Below are 26363 nucleotides of genomic sequence, written 5' to 3' on the forward strand. Positions count from 1 at the left end.
CATACTGTATGATACTGTGCATCGAGGTTTAGCAGATGGCGGTTGGGACAAATGTGCAGAATGCGTGCGAGTGAATCCAGCTCCAGAATGTGATCAATCAATCATCGTTGGGATCGTTCACATGAAGGATCCCGGTCCGACCATCAACTGCCAGACTCAACTGGTTGAGATCGGAGACAATAGTGTTGTCTTGTGTTGCAAACTCGCCCACATCACAGAAATGTTATATGCCCCACACGGCAACCCCATTGATGGTCATTAGATACAATGTGACACAATATTCATGTTGAGTAATACATTGCTGTGTAATCCCAGCCGTACTGTATTCATGGATTTTTATTTTATTTTTTACTATGGAGGCACAGGTTAGCAGTGAGCACATTTTCTATGTGTCCCCTGCTGTCTCCCTATACAAACCACTGATAACAGTCATCGCCACCACGGCCAGTCATTGGCTGTAGTAGTGCACATGAACCCAACAATACTTCCTGAATGGATAAGACAGGTCAGGACCCACAGGGCTGGAACTCGGCAGTGTGTAGCAGGTATGTATACTTCCCTTCACAGGTTCAGTAAGGTAGGGCGACATTTATTTATTTTTAAAGTCAACGCTCTTTAAATGTTCCAGTTTTCACCCTGGCTACAAGAGCACACCAAAGAGGCTTGCATTTTCTGTTTACTGTGACTGTGTCCACTTTTTGGTATTCATTTTGGGACAGGATAAGCAAAATCGTCTCATCATTAGAATGTGGGGAAGTTAGTGACAGGGCTGTGTACTGCTGGTGGCCTTGGTAAGGCAGGATTGTAAAGGTGCCCATACAGATTAAATACAAATCAGGCTGCTAATCTTATCTAACGTGTATGCTCACCGACGTGTATGCTCACGTGTAGACTTCACCGCTTCCCGGTCCTCCTGTACTAATGAGCGCTTCCATAATGGAAGCGCTAATTAGTATTCGCTTTATAAGAGTCTATTTTTGAGGGCCATTTATAATAGTCCATTTTTCAGGGCCATTTTTCCCCCACTTTTTTTTTTTGGGGGGGGGGGGGTGGGTCTTATAAAGCAAAAAATACGGTAGTTTTTTAATTTATACATAAAAATCTCTTCTTTATTTGAGCTCAGCAGCCAAGTGTTCATTCTTATCAGTCCCCGGCAGCCTTCTCTGTGTCCATACCCCTTAAAGGGGTTTCCCAGGAGTAAAATATTGATGACATAATATTGATAGGTCATCAATATGAGATCAGTGGGGGTCTGACACCTCACTGATCAGCTGTTCGAAGAGGCTGCGGTACTCCGTTGAGCGCTACGGCCTCTTCTCAGCATACCAAGCACAGTGCCGTACATTGTATAGTGGCTGTGCTTGGTATCGCAGCCTGAGGCCCATCGAATTGAATGGGACTAAGCTGCACATAGGTCATGTGACATCATGGGCCTAGGAAGAGGCGGTCACAGGAGAGCTATGGCCTTTTCAAACAGCTGATCAGTGGAAGTGCTGGAAGCTGGACCGACCAGACATTAGTGACCTATCCTGTGGTTAGAAAAAAAAAGGGGGGGGTTAGTCAGAACATCCCAGTGCGCAGGTGCACGTTGCTATGGCTGAAAACACAACAAAAAACAAAACATACAATGCAACAGCACTCTGCAAACCAAATAAAGTACAAAAATGTATTATATTGCTAATGCTATGCTTATAAATTAGAGATGCTTGGCAAATACATTTTGTACAAAATTATTTGAGCCTGTCTGCCACACGTCAAGGTAAGACGGGAACCTAACACTCCTTTGGTTTTTATCATTTTTGGTGCGAAATAGCCTCCATTGAATCCAGGGACTACAAGTACCAACATGCATGCAGAGCAAACTAAGCTTTATACTCATGCTAATTTAAATCAGCCTATGAGGCAAACAGGCTGATCAGGAGTGCACGACCCAATGTAGGCAACCACACCTCCAATACAAACTGAAAATATTTATTGGAGGTGTGGCTGCCTCCATTGTGTCGTGCACTCCTGATCAGCCTGTTTGCCTCATAGGCTGATTTTAATTAGTATGAGTATAAACCTTAGTGTGCTTGGCATGCATGTTGACACTTGTAATCCCTGGATTCAATGGAGGCCATTTGGCACCAAAAATAATAAAAACCAAAGGGGGTCCAGCATGCATGCGGAACCTACACCCCCTGAACTTCATGGTCGCTCTAATGGCACATAACAGGTGAACTTAGTGTTAGGTTCCCGTCTTACAGAGATCGCCTTGACGTGTGGCAGATGGGCTCAAATAATTTTGTACAAAATGTATTTGCCAAGCATCTCTAATTTATAAGCATAGCATTAGCAATATAATACATTTTTGTACTTTATTTGGTTTGCAGAGTGCTGGTGCATTGTATGTTTTGTTTTATCCTGTGGTTAGATCATCAATATTCTACTCCGCAAAAAAATTCCTTCAATTTATTTTATTTTTTACTTTTTAATTATATGTATTTCAAAATCTAAATGGAGATGACAGCAGAAGGGGAAAATTACAAAAACGTTTTGACACCGGTTACTGGGAAAAAAAACTCTGATCTTATACAGTTTCCAGTTACCCTCACAAGCACCTCTCTATCAACAGTATCTGATACACGTAACTTGTAAGTGTGATTGCAACATATTGCAACCTACGTGAGTGGAAAATAAAATAGAAGCTCTGATTATTTTGCAGTGGCCTCAGTGACTCTCTTTATTTAGTGGGTTGGCATTGCTTATGCAACTATGATACACTTTTGTGAGAAAGGCAGATCCTGGATCTTTAAGGTAAACACACATGGCTGATTCATTCATCTCCATCAGAGGACAACTGCAAACTTCTTTATATATGAGCACTTCCAGAAATTTAGTAGTTTAAGCAAGGCAGAAATCTGTGCTATATTCCAAATCAGAATGTCTCTACATTTAAAACTGTGCTGATAGACTAATAAACTGAACCATTTTCCATTTTGTATGCAAAATGTAATATTTTATGGGTACGACCACACTGTCAGCTTTTCTGATGCCGTTCTAGAAGCTAAAATTTGAAATGGATCATAAAAGGAGAGAAAGTATAAAGGACATAAACAACTTTTTAAAATTCACTCGTGGTTTTGGCTTCCAAAACTGCATGCAGAAATCTTACTTTGTGGCCATACCTTTTCATTAAGTAAGATATTAAGATACACTTGTACTCCCTGATAAATTTGGTTCATCTGCTGGCAGTCTGTGCATCAGATTTTGATTTAAATTATAATAAATGATGTAGAATTTGATGTGAATTTTGCACCATACATCCACTGTAATTATGCCACATGAGAACCAAGCCAGTGCACATAAAAGACCTTTACAGACAGGATATGACATAATGTCTAGAAGGTGGGGTTCAACCACTGAGACCGCCAAATATGAGGAGAACAAGGGCTCCTGAGGGCCTCACCAAGCAAGGGTGAAATGAAAAGATGGCTGTGGATGTCGGGATTCTAGTCTACAGTTGTTACAGAACAGCCCAGCCAGCTTTGTTCCATCTTCAGCTGGATTTGGTGGCCAGCTCACTAGGTAGATCAGGGGATCAGAGTACCCACATTCTCCAGATATCTCCCTGGGTGAAATGTTTTTAATTGTCAGATGCACTTCATAGCCATGTGGAAATAGTGAGTTATACATCGATGACTCATAAAATTAAAACCAAAGACCAATAAGGTGAAAAACATTGATTATTTCATTACAATGGATATACACTCACCTAAAGAATTATTAGGAACACCATACTAATACGGTGTTGGACCCCCTTTTGCCTTCAGATCTGCCTTAATTCTACGTGGCATTGATTCAAAAAGGTGCTGATAGCATTCTTTAGAAATGTTGGCCCCCTTGCAGTTGATGGAGATTTGAGGGATGCACATCCAGGGCACGAAGCTCCCGTCCCACCACATCCCAAAGATGCTCTATTGGGTTGAGATCTGGTGACTGTGGGGCCATTTTAGTACAGTGAACTCATTGTCATGTTCAAGAAACCAATTTGAAATGATTCGAGCTTTGTGACATGGTGCATTATCCTGCTGAAAGTAGCCATCAGAGGATGGGTACATGGTGGTCATGAAGGGATGGACATGGTCAGAAACAATGCTCAGGTAGCCCGTGGCATTTAAACGATGGCCAATTGGCACTAAGGGGCCTAAAGTGTGCCCAGAAAACATCCCCCACACCATCACACCAGCCTGCACAGTGGTAACAAGGCATGATGGATACATGTTCTCATTCTGTTTATGCCAAATTCGGACTCTACCATTTGAATGTCTCAACAGAAATCGAGACTCATCAGACCAGGCAACATTTTTCCAGTCTTCAACAGTACAATTTTGGTGAGCTCGTGCAAATTGTAGCCTCTTTTTCCTATTTGTAGTGGAGATATGTGTTATATCTGGTGGGGTCTTCTGCTGTTGTAGCCCACCTTTCATTCCCATTCTGACATTCAGTTTGGAGTTCAGGAGACTGTCTTGACCAGGACCACAACCCTACATGCATTGAAGCAACTGCCATGTGATTGGTTGACTAGATAATCGCATTAATGAGAAATAGAACAGGTGTTCCTAATAATTCTTTAGGTAAGTGTATTAGGAAGCAAGTAAACAGTCAGTTCTTGAAGTTGATGTGTTGGGAACAGAAAAAATGGGCAAGTGTTAGGATCTGATCTTCCTTGACAAAGACCAAATTTACATGGGTAGATGATTGGATCAGAGCATCTCCAATCCAAAGGCTTTGTGTGGTATTCTCGGTATTGAGGGGTTAGTACCTACCAAAAGTGTCTTAAGGAAGGACAACCAGTGAACTGAGACTTGGGTCATGAGCACCAAAACTTACTAAGGTGCATGGGCTGTATAATCTCATTCCACAGAAGAGCTACTGTTACAGGGAATTATGGTTTCCATTCAGACCCTCTGTCCTATGACCACACCAAATATTATACTATAATAATTGGATATAGAAAGTACAATATGATTCATGGATATTCACTCATTGATCTATCTATATTTCTATCTATAAACAATACTTACCTCAAGATTATTACCTCAGGTAAATTACATGTGTGCTTTCTGTGTATTTATACAAGTATAATATCACAGTAGACTTTATATATGTATATGTAGATATTTGTAGCCTGCAGCTGTTCACCATATACATGTTAGTCTCATTTTTCTGTGGCCTGTATGTGTTTATGGATGTATAGATTTTATATATATATATATATATATATATATATATATATATATGGACATTAGACCAGGGGAAATCTGTGCTTTGGTCTGATGAGTCCAAATTTGAAATCTTTGGTTCCAACCACCGTGTCTTTGTGCGACGTAGAAAAGGTGAACGGATGAACTCTACATGCCTGGTTCCCACCGTGAAGCATGGAGGAGGAGGTGTGATGGTGTGGTGGTGCTTTGCTGGTGACACTGTTGGGGATTTATTCAAAATTGAAGGCATACTGAACCAGCATGGCTACCACAGCATCTTGCAGCGGCATGCTATTCCATCCGGTTTGCGTTTAGTTGGACCATCATTTATTTTTCAACAGGACAATGACCCCAAACACACTTCCAGGCTGTGTAAGGGCTATTTGACCATGAAGGAGAGTGATGGGGTGCTGCGCCAGATGACCTGGCCTCCACAGTCACCGAACCTGAACCCAATCGAGATAGTTTGGGGTGAGCTGGACCGCAGAGTGAAGGCAAAAGGGCCAACAAGTCTCTGGGAACTCCTTCAAGACTGTTGGAAGACCATTTCAGGTGACTACCTCTTGAAGCTCATCAAGAGAATGCCAAGAGTGTGCAAAGCGAACCTATGACATATTTTCAGTTGTTTCACACTTTTTTGTTTTGTATATAATTCCACATGTAATTCATAGTTTTGATGCCTTCAGTGTGAATCTACAATTTTCATAGTCGTGAAAATAAAGAAAACTCTTTGAATGAGAAGGTGTGTCCAAACTTTTGGTCTGTACTGTATATATATATATATACAGACGTGGACAAAATTGTTGGTACCCTTTGGTCAATGAAAGAAAAAGTCACAATGGTCACAGAAATAACTTTAATCTGACAAAAGTAATAATAAATTAAAATTCTATAAATGTTAACCAATGAAAGTCAGACATTGTTTTTCAACCATGCTTCAACAGAATTATGTAAAAAAATAAACTCATGAAACAGGCATGGACAAAAATGATGGTACCCCTAACTTAATATTTTGTTGCGCAACCTTTTGAGGCAATCACTGCAATCAAACGCTTCCTGTAACTGTCAATGAGACATCTGCACCTCTCAGCAGGTATTTTGGCCCACTCCTCATGAGCAAACTGCTCCAGTTGTGTCCGGTTTGAAGGGTGCCTTTTCCAGACTGCATGTTTCAGCTCCTTCCAAAGATGCTCAATAGGATTGAGGTCAGGGCTCATAGAAGGCCACTTTAGAATAGTCCAATTTTTTCCTCTTAGCCATTCTTGGGTGTTTTTAGCGGTGTGTTTTGGGTCATTGTCCTGTTGCAAGACCCATGACCTGCGACTGAGACCAAGCTTTCTGACACTGGCTAGTACATTTCTCTCTAGAATTCCTTGATAGTCTTGAGATTTCATTGTACCCTGCACAGATTCAAGACACCCTGTGCCAGACGCAGCAAAGCAGCCCCAGAACATAACAGAGCCTCCTCCATGTTTCACAGTAGGGACAGTGTTCTTTTCTTGATATGCTTCATTTTTTCGTCTGTGAACATACAGCTGATGTGCCTTGGCAAAAACTTCGATTTTTGTCTCATCTGTCCACAGGACATTCTCCCAGAAGCTTTGTGGCTTGTCAACATGTAGTTTGGCATATTCCAGTCTTGCTTTTTTATGATTCGTTTTCAACAATGGTGTCCTCCTTGGTCGTCTCCCATGTAGTCCACTTTGGCTCAAACAACGACGGATGGTGCGATCTGACACTGATGTTCCTTGAGCATGAAGTTCACCTTGAATCTCTTTAGAAGTCTTTCTAGGCTCTTTTGTTACCATTCGGATTATCCGTCTCTTAGATTTGTCATCAATTTTCCTCCTGCGGCCACGTCCAGGGAGGTTGGCTACAGTCCCATGGATCTTAAACTTATGAATAATATGTGCAACTGTACTCACAGGAACATCTAGTTGCTTGGAGATGGTCTTATAGCCTTTACCTTTAACATGCTTGTCTATAATTTTCTTTCTGATCTCTTGAGACAGCTCTTTCCTTTGCTTCCTCTGGTCCATGTCGAGTGTGGTACACACCATATCACCAAACAACACAGTGATTACCTGGAGCCATATATATAGGCCCAATGGCTGATTACAAGGTTGTAGACACCTGTGATGCTAATTAGTGGACACACCTTGAATTAACATGTCCCTTTGGTCACATTATGTTCTGTGTTTTCTAGGGGTACCATCATTTTTGTCCATGCCTGTTTCATGAGTTTATTTTTTTACATAATTCTGTTGAAGCATGGTTGAAAAACAATGTCTGACTTTCATTGGTTAACATTTATAGAATTTTAATTTATTATTACTTTTGTCAGATTAAAGTTATTTCTGTGACCATTGTGACTTTTTCTTTCATTGACCAAAGGGTACCAACAATTTTGTCCACGTCTGTATATATATATATCTTATGAAAATGTACTCATTGAAATTATTATGGGGAGGGAAAGCTGTGCTGCCTATGGACTACAGGAGACAAATTTCGGTGAGTAAATTTCATTTTCCTGGTCGTCCTACAGCAGCACAATACAAATGGGATTGGAAAAGCAGTTAGGGGGGAAGAGGATAATGGTTTTAGAACCACAAGATTGAGGATTCTGACTGCCCTGAAAAAAAATAATGCATGATTGGAGAAGACACCCTGAAGCTGAGCAGTAAAGTGCACTTTTTTAGAGTGTTGAACCTTTGTGAAGACCTTTGTTCAGACCCTCTTGGGGGAACTGGAGGATAGCTGAGACTACATTAAAAAGATGCATTATTTCTTTTGCACCAGGATTTGAATAATGTCCAAATTCTTTTATATGACCTTATCGTAGCTGGTCTTCTGGCAGACCGAATGGTAGATAATACCTTAGAAGAAAGTCCCATATTAGTTAGACTTTGCCACTCAGGCTCCATGCCGCTAGTTGGCGTAGACGGGGATTTGGATGAAGAACCTCGCCCTGTGTTAGGAGATCTGATCTGAGAGGGAGCTTCAAATAGTTCTCCTTGAAGAGGGACCATGCCAGAGAAAAACACGCCCTACGTGGCTAAAATGGGAGAATTGCAATTACTTCCACCTCCTCTTCCACGATTTTCCTTAATACCCTTAGAATCCGCGGGATAAGGGAAAACACATATACTAGACACCCCTTCCAACCGATTGACAGGCGGTCCAAGGCTAGTGCTTGATCCGAGTAGTAAAGGGAGCAGAACTTCACATTCCTGTTTGCCACAGAGGCAATTGCATCCAGGCCTGATTGACCCATTCTCTTCACCACCAACTGAAAAATGTCTTGGTTCAGGCATCATTCTGATGCCTGAATCTAATTTCTGCTGAGAAAATCCGCTTGCTGATTGAAGACTGAAGGGCTGAAATACTGCAAGTGTTTTGCTCTGCCCACTTCATCAGGTGTCTGCATTCCACTTGGTATCCCCTTGCTTGTTGATGTAAAACACCGTAGGCAAATTGTCTGGCTGAACCAGAATGGAGCAATTCTTTAGAAGAGTTTGGAAATGAATTAAGGCCAACCTGACTGCTCTCAATTCCCTCATATTGAAAGATAGCAACCTGTCTTTGCGTGATGATTGCCTTTGCACCCATTGGTTGTCTACATGGGCATCCCAACCCCAAGAGGAGACATCTGTTGTGATGAGCTTCTGGGGACGTGGAAAAAGACTTCACCACCTCTGGAGACAAGAAGGGACTGATCACCACTGGACATCTTGTTATGTTGTTGGAAAGATCCTGAGAGTTTTGTCCAGATGTAGCTGAGACCTGTTCCATGAAAACAGAATGTTCTGCTGGAGAGAACGAATATGAGCTTTCACCCAGGGAACACTGTTTATAGCTGATGTCAGAAGGCCCAGGATTTTCATAGCAAAACGGACTGTTACTTATCTTTGAGAAATTATGAGAGGCCATCCTTTGTGGATTTTTTATCTCCTTTCTTTGGATAAGGTTATTGTCATCTGAACAGAATCTATGATAAAACCCAGGAATTGTAATTTTTGAGTTGCAGTGAGATAGAACTTCTAGTAGTTGATTAGGTGGTGTTGTAATAGAGGAAGAGTTGTCTGAAGATCCTGAGAAAGTTGAAAATAAGACGCTTTTACCAGCCAGTCATCTAAGTATGGGACTACACAGATTCCTTTTAGTCTTAGAGTCACTGCCAGAACTGCTGAACGGGAGACATTTGAACTGTCATTAAAGAATAGCTGATGGAGTTTGGAGGGCTACTCGAAGAAATTTACGGTGTTTAGGAAGAATTGGGATGTGTAGGTAGGCTTCTTTCAGATCTATTTTTGCTATAAAATCTTCCCTGTTCATCAGGCTTATTACTGACTGGATTGTTTCCATTTTGAATTTCCATTTGACGAGAAATCTAATCGGAAAAGCGAGATTTATAATTAATCTCCATTTCCCTCCAGGTTTAGGAAGAAGAAAGACCTTTCAGTACACTCCTTTCCCCTCTTCCAGATGAGGAACAAGTTCTAGTGCTCATTTCTGCACAAATTCTTGAAGAAGTTGAAGAATGACAAAAATTTTGGAACTCCAAGGCGTGCCTGTCATGGTGCGGTCTAGGAGGCGGGCACGTCCAGAGTGCGCACGCATTCTCAGCGCGTCCAGCGTCGTCCCGCGCTCCTGATAATACTATGCGCGGCCCCCGCGTGTCTATGCGCATTCATGAGAATGGTTTTAGGGCTGTGCACCGAGCTGATCACTCGACGCTCGGCTGTGTAGTCTGTGTGGAGTCATGTGACGCTGGCCACGTCACATGACCCCTCTGGCTCCCTATTTAAACAGGCAGTCTGCTGGCCACAGATTGCCTGTTATTTAGGTTCCACCTGCGACTTTGTCTTTCCTGGCGTACTGACCTCCTGCTGAATTCCTGACGATCCTCTGCCTGCTCCTTGTGTACTTCACGACTCTCCTGGTATTTATGACCCTGGCTTCTCCTGACTATTCTCTGCTTGCTCCATTTGTACTTCGTAGCTTTCCTGGTATAGACTCGGTCCGTTCACATTCTGTTGTTTGTCTGGTCTGTCCTCCCTGCACTTATTCCAAGCTAGGGATTGCCGTCTAGTTTTCCCCTGTCATTAGGACTTGCGAGGCAAGTAGGCAGGGCCAGGGGTGAGGGTGGAGCGCAGTAGTCACTTCCCTCCCCCTGTGTGTACGCGACCATTACAGTACTCTTATTTTATTAGGGAGGTTACCCAGGCGTCTGATGATGTTAGAGACCATTGTTCTGAGAATAGAAGTCTGGCTCCCACTCTTTGTTGGCCTGGAGTCATAGGTCCAACTGTTTTCCTTTTTAAAAGGCGTGTTCTCATTCTTGGATTTAAATATTCTTTGATGTTCAGATCTGAAGTCTCGCTTGAACTTGGAGATCATCTTCCTTGAAAACGAAAGGACCAAATATTGTGGCCTTCTCTTAGTTTCTGGGAAAAAAAATTCCCTTTACTTCACTTAGGGATTCCAATTTTTTTTCTAATTGAAGACCAAAAAGGAAATCTGGCTGGAACGGGGGGCTGAAATCCCATAGAACGTCTGAAGAAGTTTTTAGGAGAGGCAAGTTGGAGAGAATTTATTTTCTAGGAACTCAATCTTGTAAATCCTGTGTGAGCTGACTTAACCAGATACGCAGAGCTCTGGCCACTGGAAGAGTAGAACATGCTGCCTTACAGGATGTAGCAGCGGCCACATAGGATATTTTAAGGAGGGTTTCCGCTTTTCTGTCCATTGGATCCTTTAACATGGATAAATCTTCTGTTGGAAAGTCTGGCTACTGCTAGATCAACTTTGGGTGAAGCTTCCCAATCTTGCACAAAGCTTTTGTCTATTTTTATAGGTGGCTTTAAATCTTGCCCCCAGTTATGTCTTTTCTCGGATTTTTCCCAATCATGCTTCGACCAATCTTTACAGCAGTGGATAACCGAGAAAGACCTTTTCCTTTGTATGGGGAAAAAAAAGTTTTAGATTTCTCCTGTGTGTTCTTCTCTGACTCTGTTTTACTGCTTTCTGCAGAGGTTGTAGTTTTTCTTTCTGCAGTAGAAAATAGTCATCTGTTTCATCAGTCAGAATCTTCCGAAATGATTCGCCCCTCAGAAGAAAAGGACTCATCATAGGATGATACCAGCTGTCGAGGTGAGGACGCAGATTCCATTCTAGATTTCTTTGACTTTTGTCTTCAGGCTTCCTTTGCACAGGGTGAGGAGGAGACACACACTGAGAACAGACATCAATATGGCTGCTGACATTGATTACACATTCTGTGCCTAGATTTGTTGTTCCTTTTTGTGGCACGGTCAAGAAGCAGACATCTATGGCCAAAGAACAATAATTAGTATTTATTCACTTAAAGGTAACCCCAGGGATAACGCAGACATAAAGCCATATATAGAGAAAAACATTCAATCAGAAACTAGAGGCAAACACACTGAAAGATCTAGGGCACAGCAGGGACAGTACTGATAAACATGCAGTCAGATAGTCCTTCTTAAATGCATCCTTTAAATACAATAAGCCTGGGAAGAGACCAGTCATGCCCCAGTAGTGTACCTTGCAGGCAGAGGATACGATGCGGGCTGGCAGAGCGCACTCAGCGTTTGAAGCTGGCGGAAGAAATAGCCTGGCTTCTTCTGACGCGCTGGCAAACCCCAGCACATGTGCCGTACGAGCGAAGCTCCCCACAACCTCCTGCGCATGCACCGACCTCCAGCACTCTGAAACCCCGCAAGTGACAGCACATCAATATCGGACATATCAAAGGGGGGAACGATTATCCACAAAAAACAGTCTGCGTGCTCAGCATGTACTATGTAAAATACACACAGGGGAAGGTACCATGATGAGCACCCTCAAGCCCAGGGCCAGAGACCTCTCTCTGTTAATATGGCTAGGCATGCATCCTGAAACTGATAGTGATTACAAACATGTCTCTTCTTACCTACAGAAAAAAAAAAAAATACGATGTGTGACTGGTCGTAAGCTACTTACATAGAAGCAGAGCCTAATTACTTAATTGTTTAATTGTATACTGCTGTCTAATACGTCTCTTCTGATTGTACCTAGAGGATTACATTTTAATGTATTGTGCTGCAGTATGATGACCAGGAAAAGGTATTTATGTGTGTCTCTATATGTACATGTACTAATGGTCAGGTACTGGACATGAGTTAGGGCTCGTTCAAACAAACGTTTTTTGTGCTCTGCATACGGGCTGGTTTTTGAGTTCCGAATATGGTCCGTATACGGAACCATTCATTTCAATGGTTCTGCAAAAAAAACTGGATGTACTCCGTATGCATTTCGTTTCCGTATTTCCGTTCAAAGATAGAACATGTCCTATTATTGCCTGCAAATCACATTCCGTGGTTCCATTTAAGTCAATGGGTCCGCAAAAAAAACGGAACACATACGAAATGTACTCCGTATGTCTTCCATATCTGTTCCGTTTTTGCAAAACCATCTTTCGAAAATGTTATGCCCAGCCCTATTTTTTTAATGTAATTACTGTATACTGTATATGCCATACGGAAAAACGGAATGGAACCGGAAACACTACTGAAACAAAAACTGAAAAATGGATCCTTTAAAAATGGCCCACATAACACTGAAAAAGCCATACGGTCGTGTGAACAAGACCTTAGTTAGATGTGTAGATCCAGTACACTCTATATTGTTGAGATCTGGATATATATTACATATACATGCGCATTACTGGCCTTGCAGCCAGTCTCTGAGGAGCTGGAGAGGAGGATGGGAGTGGGAGTGGATCTGGCTGCAGAAAGTCTACTGCAGTGGCTTTCCTCACACCATTGCAATGAGAGGAAGGCGCAACCTTTCTTCCATCAGGTGAACTCCCTGGTGTTAGGGCTCCTACCTGATGATAGTTTGGGGTGCCCTTGATGTTGTGTTTGTATGAGAGTAAGGCAGGGCATGTAGGTTGTGCAATGGCTGACATATGGTTTAGGAATCAGTAACCGGGCCAGATTTAACAGAATAGAAGTCTTTCTTTTCTTTTAGATGCCACAGAGGGTTGTAGGGACATTCTAAAACATTTAATGTGAAAATGGCTTAATGTAGCTTAATGTACCATAATTTGCCTAAACCTCAATCAATTGCCTTGAAACTTTGCAAAACCTAAGATCTCAGCTTCCCAAACCTATCCTGGAAGTTTCATGGATTTTGGCTACCCACAAGGCAAATGAGTGACATTAAGCTTGTTTTTTAGGGAGTTTAATGTGGCTTAATGTACAAAAAACAACTCGGATGTTAACCAATTTCCCCCAAACTTCCCATCCTACTAGATTCTCAGCATGCCAACACATTCTGAAGATTTTGGGTCATTTGATAAAACATACCAAAAGTTATTCACATTACACATTATTTTATTCCTTTTCGAAAACATTTAGCTTAAAGGGGTTCCACACACCTCTCAGGGCCTTGATTCCTATCCTGGGCCTTGATTCCTATCCTGCTGGGGGCAGTGCTGATAGATTTGATTGAAGCCACAGACGAGTAGGGTAGGGATAATGCAATCCCACCCCCTGCCTGTGCATGCACGCTCCCGTGTTATAGATTCTACAAGCTGCGGGAGAATGTGACCGAGCACAGGCAAGGTGGCTGGGCCTGGGAGTCACTGCGCATGCGCATGAATATGTGCGCGCTCGTTCCTGCAAATCCCGGCCACCAGAGCAGCCGGCCAAAGCTCTTTCCATGTGCCTGCGTGGCCACTGCTGATAGCATTATAGTGGTGGCCGTAACCCCTAGAAACGAGCAGGCAATTTGGGAGTCTTAGCTGGGGAAAAAGAGTTCACAGAGGAAAAATGGAAAACAGAAGTAAATGACAAAATCAAGCTTTTTTTTGGGAGCTTAATATGGCTTAACGTACAAAAAACAACTCAGATGTTAACCGATTCCCCCCAAACTTCCCATACTACAAGACTCTCTCTATGCCAACATATTCTGAAGATTTTGGATCATTTGAGAAAACATACCAAAAGTTATTCACATTAAACTATTTTATTCCCATCCTAAAACATTTAATGTGCACAGCTTAACGTAAAAAGAGCTTAATGTACCATAATGTACATAAACCTCAATTAATTGCCTTCAAAATTTGCACAACCTAAGTTCTCTTATTGAGTGACATTAGGCTCGCATAGCCTCTACTACCTTTTGTGCTGCGGCTATTAGAAATGCAAAGGATTATTCAAAAAGCTAGCCGCAGGATCAGCCATAGCCCAGGCTCAGGTCTTAGTCTATCTTGGATGTGGTGACGCAATGGGGGTCCCAGCATGCATCTGTGGTTGCTGGGCCTCCAATGAGTCGCTGCACCTTGTGAGGAGAGGTAGGCTACCTCAAGGTACACCTGCATTTGATTTATCGACTGAATCAATATGCTCCCATTTGGAGATTTATATAAATAGAGCTAGGACCACACTTTAGAGAGGTGCCTTGATGGTGGCAGTGTGGCTTCTACATATTTTTGGCCAAAGGTTTGTGCAACTAAAACCTCAGCTTTTAATGTATACTAACTTAGACAGGGTAATTTGTTTTGTTGCAGGCCAGCTGGCAGGTGTTCTGGGGATTTGTTGTGTTGTAAGCCTTCCTATGTGCACCCCGCTACCAAGGCTGGTTAAAAAACAAGCTTAATGTCACTCATTTGCCCTGTGGGTAGCCAAAGTTCATGAAACTTCCAGGATAGGTTTGGGAAGCTGGGTGTAACAGTGTAACGGTCACGTCCACACACACACAGGTGGGGAGAATAGTGACCACTGTGCTCCACCCTCACCCCTGGCCCTGCCTACTTGCCTCACGAGTCCTGATGACAGGGGACAACTGGATGGCAGTCCCTAACTTAGAATATATGCAGGGAAGACAGACAAAATACAGAACGTGAACGGACCGGGTCAGAACCAAGAGTGCTGCGCAGTACAGAGGGTTAAGCAAAGAATGGTAAGGAGAAGCCTGGGTCAAATACCAGGAGAGTAGAGAAGTACCAGAGGAGTCCGCAAAGAGTAGTCAGGTGGGAGCCGAGGTCAAAATACCAGGAGGGATGCGCAGTACAGGAGGAGTAGGCAAAGGATCGTAAGGGAACAGGATCAGGCAAGTATTCAGGAGTCAAACAAATCGTTAGGGAACCTAAAATTAACAGGCAACCTGTGGCCAGCAGGCTGCCTGTAAAATACTGGCTATGTGACGTAGGGTCATGTGACGTAGCCTGCGTCACATGACCCGCAGCAGGAAGTACAGCTGAGCACCGAGTGCCCAGCTCGGTGCTCAGATCCTGCCTGGTTGCTGGGGGAACTGGGGACTCTGGACGTGCGGAGGAGACATGCGTGGCCAGTCCGTCCCACCCCTTATCACCAAGGAGACGAGGACGCTGTGCGCATCCTCGCTCCTGCACAGAAACGGGACGCCGGCGGCGCTGAGGAGAGTGAGCTCCCCGGTGTCTCGTGACACTGGGAACTTAGGTTGTGCAAAGTTTCAAGGCACTACTTCTCCTCACAAGGTGCAGCGACTCATTGGAGGCCCAGCAACCAAAGATGCATGCTGGGAGCCCCATTGCGTCACCACATCCAAGATAGACTAAGACCTGAGCCTGGGCTATGGCTGATCCTGTGGCTAGCTTTGTGAATAATCCTTTGCAAAGTTTCAAGGCAATTGATTGAGGTTTAGGCACATTATGGTACATTAACCTCTTTTTACATTAAAAGGGTTGTTTTACCTCATTAATCAATAGTCATTCTGTTCCTTGCAGCGTGATGATTGATTTTCTCATTTACTTCTGTTTTCCATTTTTCCTCTGTGAACTCTTTTTCCCCAGCTAAGACTCCCAAATTGCCTGCTCGTTTCTAGGGTTATGGCCACCACTATAATGCTATCAGCAGTGGCCACGCAGGCGCATGGAAAGAGCTTTGACCGGCTGCTCTGGTGGCCAGGATTTGCAGGAACGAGCGCGCACATATTCATGCGCATGCGCAGTGACTCCCAGACTCAGCCACCTTGCCTGTGCTCGGTCACATTCTCCCGCAGTTTGTAGAATCTATAACGCGGGAGCGTGCATGCACAGGCTGGGGTGGGATTGCATTATCCCTACCCTGCTCGTCTGTGGCTTCAATCAAATCTATCAGCACTGCCCCCAGCAGAATAGGAATCAAGGCCCGGAGAGGCGTGTGGAAGCCAGGAAAGACCGAGGTGAGACAACCCCTTTAAGCTAAATGTTTTCGAAAAGGAATAAAATAGTTTAATGTGAATAACTTTTGGTATGTTTTATCAAATGACCCAAAATCTTCAGAATATGTTGGCATGCAGAGAATCAAGTAGGATGGGAAGTTTGGGGGAAATTGGTTAACATCCGAGTTGTTTTTTGTACGTTAAGCCACATTAAACTCCCCAAAAAACAAGCTTAATGTCACTCATTTGCCTTGTGGGTAGCCAAAATCCATGAAACTTCCAGGATAGGTTTGGGAAGCTGAGATCTTAGGTTGTGCAAAGTTTCAAGGCAATTGATTGAGGTTTAGGCACATTATGGTACATTAAGCTACAGTAAGCCATTTTCACATTAAATTTTTCAGGATGTCCCCAGTAAAGATGCTACTGAGAACTTATTTATCATCCCTGTACGCCAGTTTTCTCATGTAAAAGTCACAAACCCTGAGTTTCGGTCCGTTTAAATGCTATTGTGATTTAATTTGTTCACAGTTGACATTTTTACATCACCTTCACCACTTTCCAAAAAGGGGGCACATGATGAGGGCAGGGTTCCAAATTGTTTACCTGTCAACATCCCAAACAAGAAGGAATAGTAACTCTTTAAGTAGTTCTCTAACCCTTTGGCATCGAGGCCTATTTTCATTTTTGCATTTTGCATTTTTCAAGCTCACGTTCCAATAACCATAACTTTTTTATTTTTCGGTTCACATAGCTATATGAGAGTTTATTTTTTGCATGAAACAATGGATTTCTTTAATGCCACCATTTAATTTTCCATATCTTGTATTGGAAAACAGGAAAAAAATTCTGTTAAAAATTCTGATAAAATGTCTTTATCTATTCTGACAGCCAGTTTTTTTATATTTTGGTCTACAGAGCTGTATTAGGGCTTGTTTTTTGTGTAACAAACTGTATTTTTTATTGGTGCCAGTTAAGTGGTCTGTACGTCTTTTTGATCAATTGTAATGTTTTGGGTGGACAAGATGACCAAAATATGGCAAATCGCGCTTTAATTTTTATTTTTTTCTGTTACAGTGTTTACCATACAGGATTTAAAAAATATATTTTAATAGTTCAGACATTTTCGAATACGCCAATACCTAATGTCTATTTTTTTTATTGTTTTTATATTTTTATATGTAAAAGTGGCAAAGGGTGGTGATTAAAACTTTAAATATATTGGTGTTTTTACTTTTTTTTCTTTCCCTTTTTTTTTAAACTATTAGCCCCTTTAAGGGCCTAGTACATGGGATTTTTTGATCCCCTCTCTTATTCACCCTAATTGAGATCTATTAGGGTGAATAGGATTTTTACACACAAAAAGGTAAAACTGCTTGTTTTGTGCAATGGTCAAGCCATCTTGTGAAGATGGAGCAGATATAAAGCTGCATGAGCCAGTCACCAACCAATATCTGTAGTGCTTATGGGTGCATGGGTGTGGTGGAGGATCTGTCTCAGTGTGGGCATAACTATCGGGAGGGGCCACAATATGGGCATAACTACCGTGAGGGGGCACATATCTGGACAAAACTACTGTGAAGACGTACAATGAGGGCAATACTACTGTTAGGGAGTACAATTTGTTTAAGTATTGGTGGGGGTGCAGGGGGTTACACCAGAGAAAGGACCCGCCCTGGGTGCCAAACACCCTAGGCACGCCACTGTCTCCGGGCAGCATTAACACAAAATGTTTGAACGAATCGACTTTGGATCTATGATCTTTGAGAAGGCACCAGTGCTCCTTTGAGAGCCGCTGCCTCCTCCCAGCTTACCAAGGTTGAGCATCCCTGGTGTAGATACATTTTTGTAGTGATCAGAAGTTACGTTACTTTCACACTAGCGTTTTTGCGGATTCCGGCAGGGTTTATCAAAAGCGCTTCCGTTACTGATAATACAACCGCCTGCATCCGTTATGAACGGATCCGATTATACAGGTCCTTCTAAAAAAATTAGCATATTGTGATAAAGTTCATTATTTTCTGTAATGTACTGATAAACATTAGACTTTCATATATTTTAGATTCATTACACACCAACTGAAGTAGTTCAAGCCTTTTATTGTTTTAATATTGATGATTTTTGCATACAGCTCATGAAAACCCAAAATTCCTATCTAAAAAAATTAGCATATCATGAAAAGGTTCTCTAAACGAGCTAGTAACCTAATCATCTGAATCAACTAATTAACTCTAAACACCTGCAAAAGATTTCTGAGGCTTTTAAAAACTCCCAGCCTGGTTCATTACTCAAAACCGCAATCATGGGTAAGACTGCCGACCTGACTGCTGTCCAGAAGGCCATCATTGACACCCTCAAGCAAGAGGGTAAGACACAGAAAGAAATTTCTGAACGAATAGGCTGTTCCCAGAGTGCTGTATCAAGGCACATCAGTGGGAAGTCTGTGGGAAGGAAAAAGTGTGGCAGAAAACGCGAAGAGGTGACCGGACCCTGAGGAAGATTGTGGAGAAGGACCGATTCCAGACCTTGGGGGACCTGCGGAAGCAGTGGACTGAGTCTGGAGTAGAAACATCCAGAGCCACCGTGTACAGGCGTGTGCAGGAAATGGCCACAGGTGCCGCATTCCCCAGGTCAAGGCACTTTTGAACCAGAAACAGCGGCAGAAGCGCCTAACCTGGGCTACAGAGAAGCAGCACTGGACTGTTGCTCAGTGGTCCAAAGTACTTTTTTCGGATGAAAGCAAATTTTGCATGTCATTCGGAAATCAAGGTGCCAGAGTCTGGAGGAAGACTGGGGAGAGGGAAATGCCAAAATGCCTGAAGTCCAGTGTCAAGTACCCACAGTCAGTGATGGTCTGGGGTGCCATGTCAGCTGCTGGTGTTGGTCCACTGTGTTTTATCAAGGGCAGGGTCAATGCAGCTAGCTATCAGGAGATTTTGGAGCACTTCATGCTTCCATCTGCTGAAAAGCTTTATGGAGATGAAGATTTCATTTTTCAGCATGACCTGGCACCTGCTCACAGTGCCAAAACCACTGGTAAATGGTTTACTGACCATGGTATTACTGTGCTCAATTGGCCTGCCAACTCTCCTGACCTGAACCCCATAGAGAATCTGTGGGATATTGGGAAGAGAAAGTTGAGAGACGCAAGACCCAACACTCTGGATGAGCTTAAGGCCGCTATCGAAGCATCCTGGGCCTCCATAACACCTCAGCCGTGCCACAGGCTGATTGCCTCCATGCCACGCCGCATTGAAGCAGTCATTTCTGGAAAAGGATTCCCGACCAAGTATTGAGTGCATAACTGAACATAATTATTTGAAGGTTGACTGTTTTTGTATTAAAAACACTTTTGTTTTATTGGTCGGATGAAATATGCTAATTTTTTTAGATAGGAAATTTGGGTTTTCATGAGCTGTATGCCAAAATCATTAATATTAAAACAATAAAAGGCTTGAACTACTTCAGTTGGTGTGTAATGAATCTAAAATATATGAAAGTCTAATGTTTATCAGTACATTACAGAAAATAATGAACTTTATCACAATATGCTAATTTTTTTAGAAGGACCTGTATTATCTTTAACATACCCAAGACGGATCAGTCATGAACTCCATTGAAAGTCAATGGGGGATCAATCCATTTTCTATTGTGTGAGAGTTGGGGCTCGTACACACAAACGTTTTTTGCGTTCCGTATACGGGCCATTTATTGCGTTCCGTATACGGAACCATTCCTTTCAATGGGTCCGCAAAAAAAAAAAAAACGGAATGTACTCCGTGAGCATTCCGTTTCCGTATGTCCGCAATTTCGTTCCGCCCAATTTTTTCTATGTAATTACTGTACACTGTTTAGGCCATACAGAAAAACGGAACTAAAACGGAAACACAACGGAAACAAAAAACGAAACAACTGATCCGGAAAAACAGCCCGCAAAACACTGAAAAAGCCATATGGTCGTGTGAACGAGCCCTTAAACAGATCCGTTCCCATTGACTTGCATTGTGGGTCATGAAGGATCCGTCTTGGTCCGCGTCCAATGACGGAAAGAAAACTGCAGCTTGCTGCGGTTTGCTCTACGGTATGAGAACGCAACCAAACGGAACGGAATTCTTTTTGGAGCATTCCGTTCTGTTCAGTTACGTTTTGTCCACCTTGACAATGAATAAGGACAAAACAGAAGTGTTTTTTTTTTCCGGTATTAAAACCCTATGATGGATCTCAATACCGGAAAATAGAAACTCTAGTGTGAAAGTAAAATAACTAATTACATTAGGAAACCAGTGCTTTACTTTTTGGGGGGTTTCTGCTGAGTTAGCTAGCTCAGTTAATGATAAGCCGAAGCACTGTATGATTGTGCAGATGACGTGAGTATTCTAATCTTATAAGATCCTGTTTAGCCTGTTTATGCATATTTCTCACTTCCTGAACTACAATTCTTGACATGTGAGAGGAAGAGTAAAGTTCTACAGGCATACTAACCACATAGCCCGAAGTTACATTAAAAGAGACCCAGGGAAGAGGTCAGTAACACCAAATATAACTATCATATAATACTGTTTCATTTTGTTTGGTTAGAAAAGTAGACCAAAGCATTTTCTGAAAAATATTATAGATACAAGTGAGAAAATCAGTGATAAAATGTGTGTTTACAGATTATGACTGATTTGTAAAAACTCAAGTAATCTTCACTGACATCAATGGCAGAGCAGATAGATTCTTATTATCAGATCTTAAAGAGTAACTAAACATTTACATAAACGTATAATATGTTGTCCCTAATGCCCTAATAATACTATCTCTAATATACTTTATTAATCAATTTTCTATTTTTACTACACTTTTCCCTGCCTAAAGCGCACCATTCACTGTGCACTAAAAACTCTGTTCTCTGTACACCGCTGGACGCTGACTCGACGGACACTGGATGTCACGGTGCGGTTCACTGTGACAGTTGTAGCTGTGTAGGCTGGCTGCATGCCCTCTCACATACTGGCTGCAGGCTGACTCCTTTGTATGCTGATTGCTTGGGGCTGCTTGCTGGCTGCGGTTTTGGGTCCATTCACACGTCTGCAAAACAGGTCCGCATCCATTCCGCAATTTTGCTGACCACAAAACAGTTGCGGATGGATGGACCCTTTGTGTGTAAACTGTGGCCTGTGTTTGTTGCTTCCGTGTCAGTATCTCTGTGGTTCCTGTGACCGGTGCCGTGCAGGCTGGCTGCATGCGCTTTGTGTACTGGCTGTGGGTGTTCCCATGTATGCTGGTTCTGCTATGCGTGCTGGCTGCAGCCTCGTGTGTGAACATGACTTGAGTATGGATGTCTGTATCGCAGTGCCATTCTGTTATTCGTTATTGTGTAGGCTGGCTGCCTGTAACCTCGTACTGGCTACATTTATCCTGTGTATGCTGGCTGTTGTTCGGGTGTGCTGGCTGCAGCATTCTGTGACTGGTGTGAACTGACACTTGTGATTGTATGTTCTATGGTTCTGGTACTCCGGGTTCTGATAGGTTTAACTTTCCCTGATCTGTGCCTGGGTGTGGCTTATCAGGTGCCTTATTATGAATCTATATATATCTGTGAGCTGTGGGGCAGGAAGTCAGTCTATCTTCTGCCTTGCTGGGTGTAGCCCCTTGCTGCTGACCCAGGGTTTTTTGCCATCTGCCCTTGTTTGTGGTGTTGCCTGGTAATGTGTTATTGCTTGTCTTCTGTACCTGTTCTGTGTCTTGATCCACTGGTCCATGTTTAGCCTAGCAGTGCTCTGTGTCTGATAACTTGGCAGTGCCTATTGCTTCTGATCCTGCCTGGTTAAGGTCTTGCCTGCAGTGCCTTACTGTTCCTATCCCGTGTATGTCCTGCCTTCTCGAGAGGGCTCCTGGGTTTTTCCGGAGGGAGGATCTTTAGTCTGTGTGCAGCTCTGCCTATGACCACCATGCTTCCATTCCGCATGGGGTCCAGGCATCTGCTTCTGTGCTGGTTCCAGTTTGTCTTGTTGTCTGATCCATGTCCTGTGTTTGCTTGGGTTCTAGTCCTGTTGTCTGTGGTTTCCTACAGGTTTCGTTGCTGTATCCACAAGCATCGCTGTAAAAGCCGATGCCGGTGGATTAACCCCTTCTATGGAGCAGTAAGCACTTACCCGCGGTTACCCGATGGGTGACAAGGCAGCCTGATGCCATGTACAGGCTGCCCAGTGCCTTGCACGGCATCGGGGCCTGCCTTCTACGTAGGCAACATGTTAGTGTATTACTCTGTGTAATACATTAACAGGCAATGCATTACAATACAGGTGTATTGTAATGCATTGCAGAGGGGATCAGACCCACAAAAGTTGAAGTCTCAGAGTGGGACAGAAATAAAGTAAAAAAATGCAAAAAAATGTTTTTAATTCAAAAAAATACGTTTCAAGTAAAAAAAGAAAAAAACGCCCCTTTCCACTGATTTTATAATAAAAAAAAAAAAAGGAAAAAACACACATATTAGATGTCACCGCCTCCGTAACAACCTGCTCTATAAATATATCACATGATCCACCCCATCCGATAAACAGCATAAAAAAATTTAAACTGTGTCAAAAAAAGCCATTTTTGTCACCTTAAATCAAAAAAAGTGCAACACCAAGCGATCAAAAAGGCGTATGTCCCACAAAATGGTACCAATAAAACAATCACCTCATCCTGCAAAAAATGAGCTCTTACATAATAAAATAACTATAGTTCTCAAAACATGGAGACACTAAAACATCATTTTTTGTTTCAAATATGCTATTATTGTGTTAAAGTGAAATAATTTTTAAAAAGTACACATATTAGGTATCTCCGCGTCCGTAACAACCAGCTCTATAAAAATATCACATGACCTAACCCCTTAGATGAACACTGTAAAAAATAAATAAAACAAAAACAGTGCCAAAAAAGCAATTTTTGTCACCTTACATCACAAAAATTGCAACACCAAGCAATCAAAAAGGCATATGCCCCCCAAATAGTACGAATCCTGTCACCTTATCCCATAAAAAATGAGACCCTAGCTAACACAATTGGTCAAAAAATAAAAAAGCTATGTCTTTCAGACAATGGCGACACTAAAACATTATTTTTGTTTCAAAAATGCTATTAATGTGTAAAACTAAATAAGAAAAAGTATACATATTAGGTAAAAATGTCACATGACCTAACCCCTCAGGTAAAAATAAATAAATAAAAACTGTGCCAAAACAACCAATTTTGTTGGTCACTTTGCCCCATAAAGTGTAATAACGAATGATCAAAAAAATCATATGTACCCAAAAATGGTACCAATAAAAAGTCAACTCTTACTGCAAAAAACAAGCCCCTGCACAAGACAATAGGCAGAATAAATAAAATAAGGCGTTCAGAAAATTTATTTTTAAAAATGCTTTATTATGCAAAATTTAAACAAACATAGAAAGTAGACATATTTGTTATCATTGCGTCCGTAACAACCTGCTCTATAAAAATAGCATATGATCTACCCTGACAGATGAATGTTGTAAAAAATAAAAAAAAAGGCGCCAAATACCTTGCCTCACAAAAAATGTAATATAGAGCAATAAAAAATCATATGTACCCCAAAACAGTACCAATAAAACTGGCACCTTATCCCCTAGCTTCCAAAATGGGGTCACTTTTGGGGAGTTTCTACTGTAAGGGTGCATCAGGGGGGCTTCAAATGGGACATGGCATCTAAAAACCAGTCCAGCAAAATCTGCCTTCCAAAATCCATATGGCGCTCCTTTTTTTCTGCTCCCTGCCCTTACATCAGTTTTCAACCACATGTAGGGTGTTTCTGTAAACTGCAGAATCAGGGTAATAAATATTGAGTTTTGTTTGGCTGTTAACCCTTGATGTGTTAAAGAAAAAAATAGATTAAAATGGAAAATCTGCCCAAAAAGTGAAATTTAGAAATGTAATCTCCATTTTCCTTTAATTCTTGTTCCAAAGGGGTAACAAAGTTAGTAAAATCAGTTTTGAGTTACTTGAGGGGTGTAGTTTCTACAATGGGGTAATTTATGGAGGATTTCTACTATGTAAGCCCTACATAGTGGCTTCAGACCGTAACTGGTCCTTAAAAAGTGATTTTTGGAAATTTTCTTAAAAATTTTAAGAATTGCTTCTAAAATTCTAAGCCTTCTAACATCCCCCCCAAAAAATAAAGACATTTACAAAATGGTCCCAACATAAAGTAGACATATGGGGAATGTTAAGTAATAAATATTTTCTGAGGTATCGATTTCTGTTTTAAAAGCATAGAAATTGAAATTTTTAAAATTGCACATTTTTCAAAATTTTGGGTAAATTTGGGATTTTTTCATAAATAAAGGGGAAATATATTGACTCAAATTATGACTATCATAAAGTACAATGTGTCACGAGAAAACATTCTCAGAATGACTTGGATAAATAAAAGTGTTCCAAAGCTATTACCACATAAAGTGACATGTCAGGTTTGCAAAAAATGGCCTGGGCAGAAGGGCGAAAAATGGCCTGAGGTAGAAGGGGTTAAACATTTATATAAAGGTTTAGTTACTCTTTCAGTATCAGAAATCTCTAAAGGCCCCTTTACACTGGCTGAGCATTGGCCAGATAATCACTAACAAGCGTCCACACCAATGTTCATTAGCAATTATCTGCCATGGTAAAGGTGCCGCCTATTACCCCATGAACAGGCGACTGTCGGGAAGGAATGCTTCTTTCCCAACAGTCGCCTGCTTAATCTGTCAGTGTAAAGAGGCCTTAAAGGGGCTATTCAGTTTTAGAGCTGAACCTGAACATATCCTCTTCTTCACCCAGGCAGCCTCTCTGAGTGAAGCATTGGAGCGTTTCATGCTAATATGCTCACCCTTGCCCTGCGCTTTACAGCGCAGGACAAGGGCTTTTTTGTTTACATTTTTACACTTCTAGGTGGAGGATTCTGCAAAACGGCTAGGTCAGCGCTAAGGCCCGACCATTAGTACCGTGACATCACCGTGAACACTGCTAGGTGGAAGCCTCCGCCTAGCAGTGTAAAAATGTAAACCAAAAAAATCCCTTGTCCTGCGCTATACAGAGCAGGGCAAGAGGGAGCATTGGAGCATTAAACGCTCCAATGCTCCACTCAGAGGGGCTGCCTGGGTGAAGAAGATGACAACCCCTTTAAGTGGCACCAAAGAGGTTTCAAAGGGGAAATCCAATACAAATAGTTTTGTGATATGTCTCAAATATGTGAGATCACATTAGTGTTCTTTGAGCAGGTTTCCAGAATAAATAAAATGGCCTATAACTCTTAGGCACATGGATTTCTACATTTTGAAATTTGGCACAGCATTCTACGTAAACGTTGACCATGTGGTTAGAATGTTGTCTCACTTAGGCCTCATGCACACGACCGTTGTGTGCATCCGTGGCCGTTGTGCCGTTTTCCGTTTTTTTTTCACGGACCCATTGACTTTCAATGGGTCCGTGGAAAAATCGGAAAATGCACCGTTTGGCAGCCGCATCCGTGAGCCGTGTTTTCCTGGCCGTGAAAAAAATATGACCTGTCCTATTTTTTTCACGGCCAACGGTTCACGGGCCCATTCAAGTCAATGGGTCCGTGAAAGAACACGGATGCACACAAGATTGGCATCCGTGTCCGTGATCCGTGGCCGTAGGTTTTAGTTTCATACAGATGGATCCGAAGATCCGTCTGCATAAAAGCTTTTTCAGAGCTGAGTTTTCACTTCGTGAAAACTCAGATCCGACAGTATATTCTAACACAGAGGCGTTCCCATGGTGATGGGACGCTTCTAGTTAGAATATACTACAAACTGTGTACAAGACTGCCCCCTGCTGCCTGGCAGCACCCGATCTCTTACAGGGGGATATGATAGTACAATTAACCCCATCAGGTGCGGCACCTGAAGGGGTTAATTGTACTATCATATCCCCCTG

The 26363-nt window shown here is 42.2% G+C and overlaps 1 protein-coding gene across 2 annotated transcripts in view; it reads left to right on the forward strand.

Moving 5' to 3' along the window:
- Window positions 1-11597: 11597 nt before the first annotated feature.
- Window positions 11598-26363, forward strand: part of LOC122932183 (glycoprotein-N-acetylgalactosamine 3-beta-galactosyltransferase 1-like) — a 69050-nt gene continuing 54284 nt past the window's right edge. Inside the window, exon 1 of one of the 2 annotated variants that reach the window (XM_044286456.1) lies at window positions 11598-11616. The gene's annotated coding sequence lies outside the window, so the exon portion shown is untranslated. Of the gene's footprint in view, window positions 11617-20871; window positions 20957-26363 lie in introns of those variants that run through there. The other variant, XM_044286453.1, reaches the window with a different exon arrangement.

This window comes from Bufo gargarizans, chromosome 3 (assembly GCF_014858855.1).
Source record: "Bufo gargarizans isolate SCDJY-AF-19 chromosome 3, ASM1485885v1, whole genome shotgun sequence".
Classification (NCBI taxonomy): domain Eukaryota; kingdom Metazoa; phylum Chordata; class Amphibia; order Anura; family Bufonidae; genus Bufo; species Bufo gargarizans.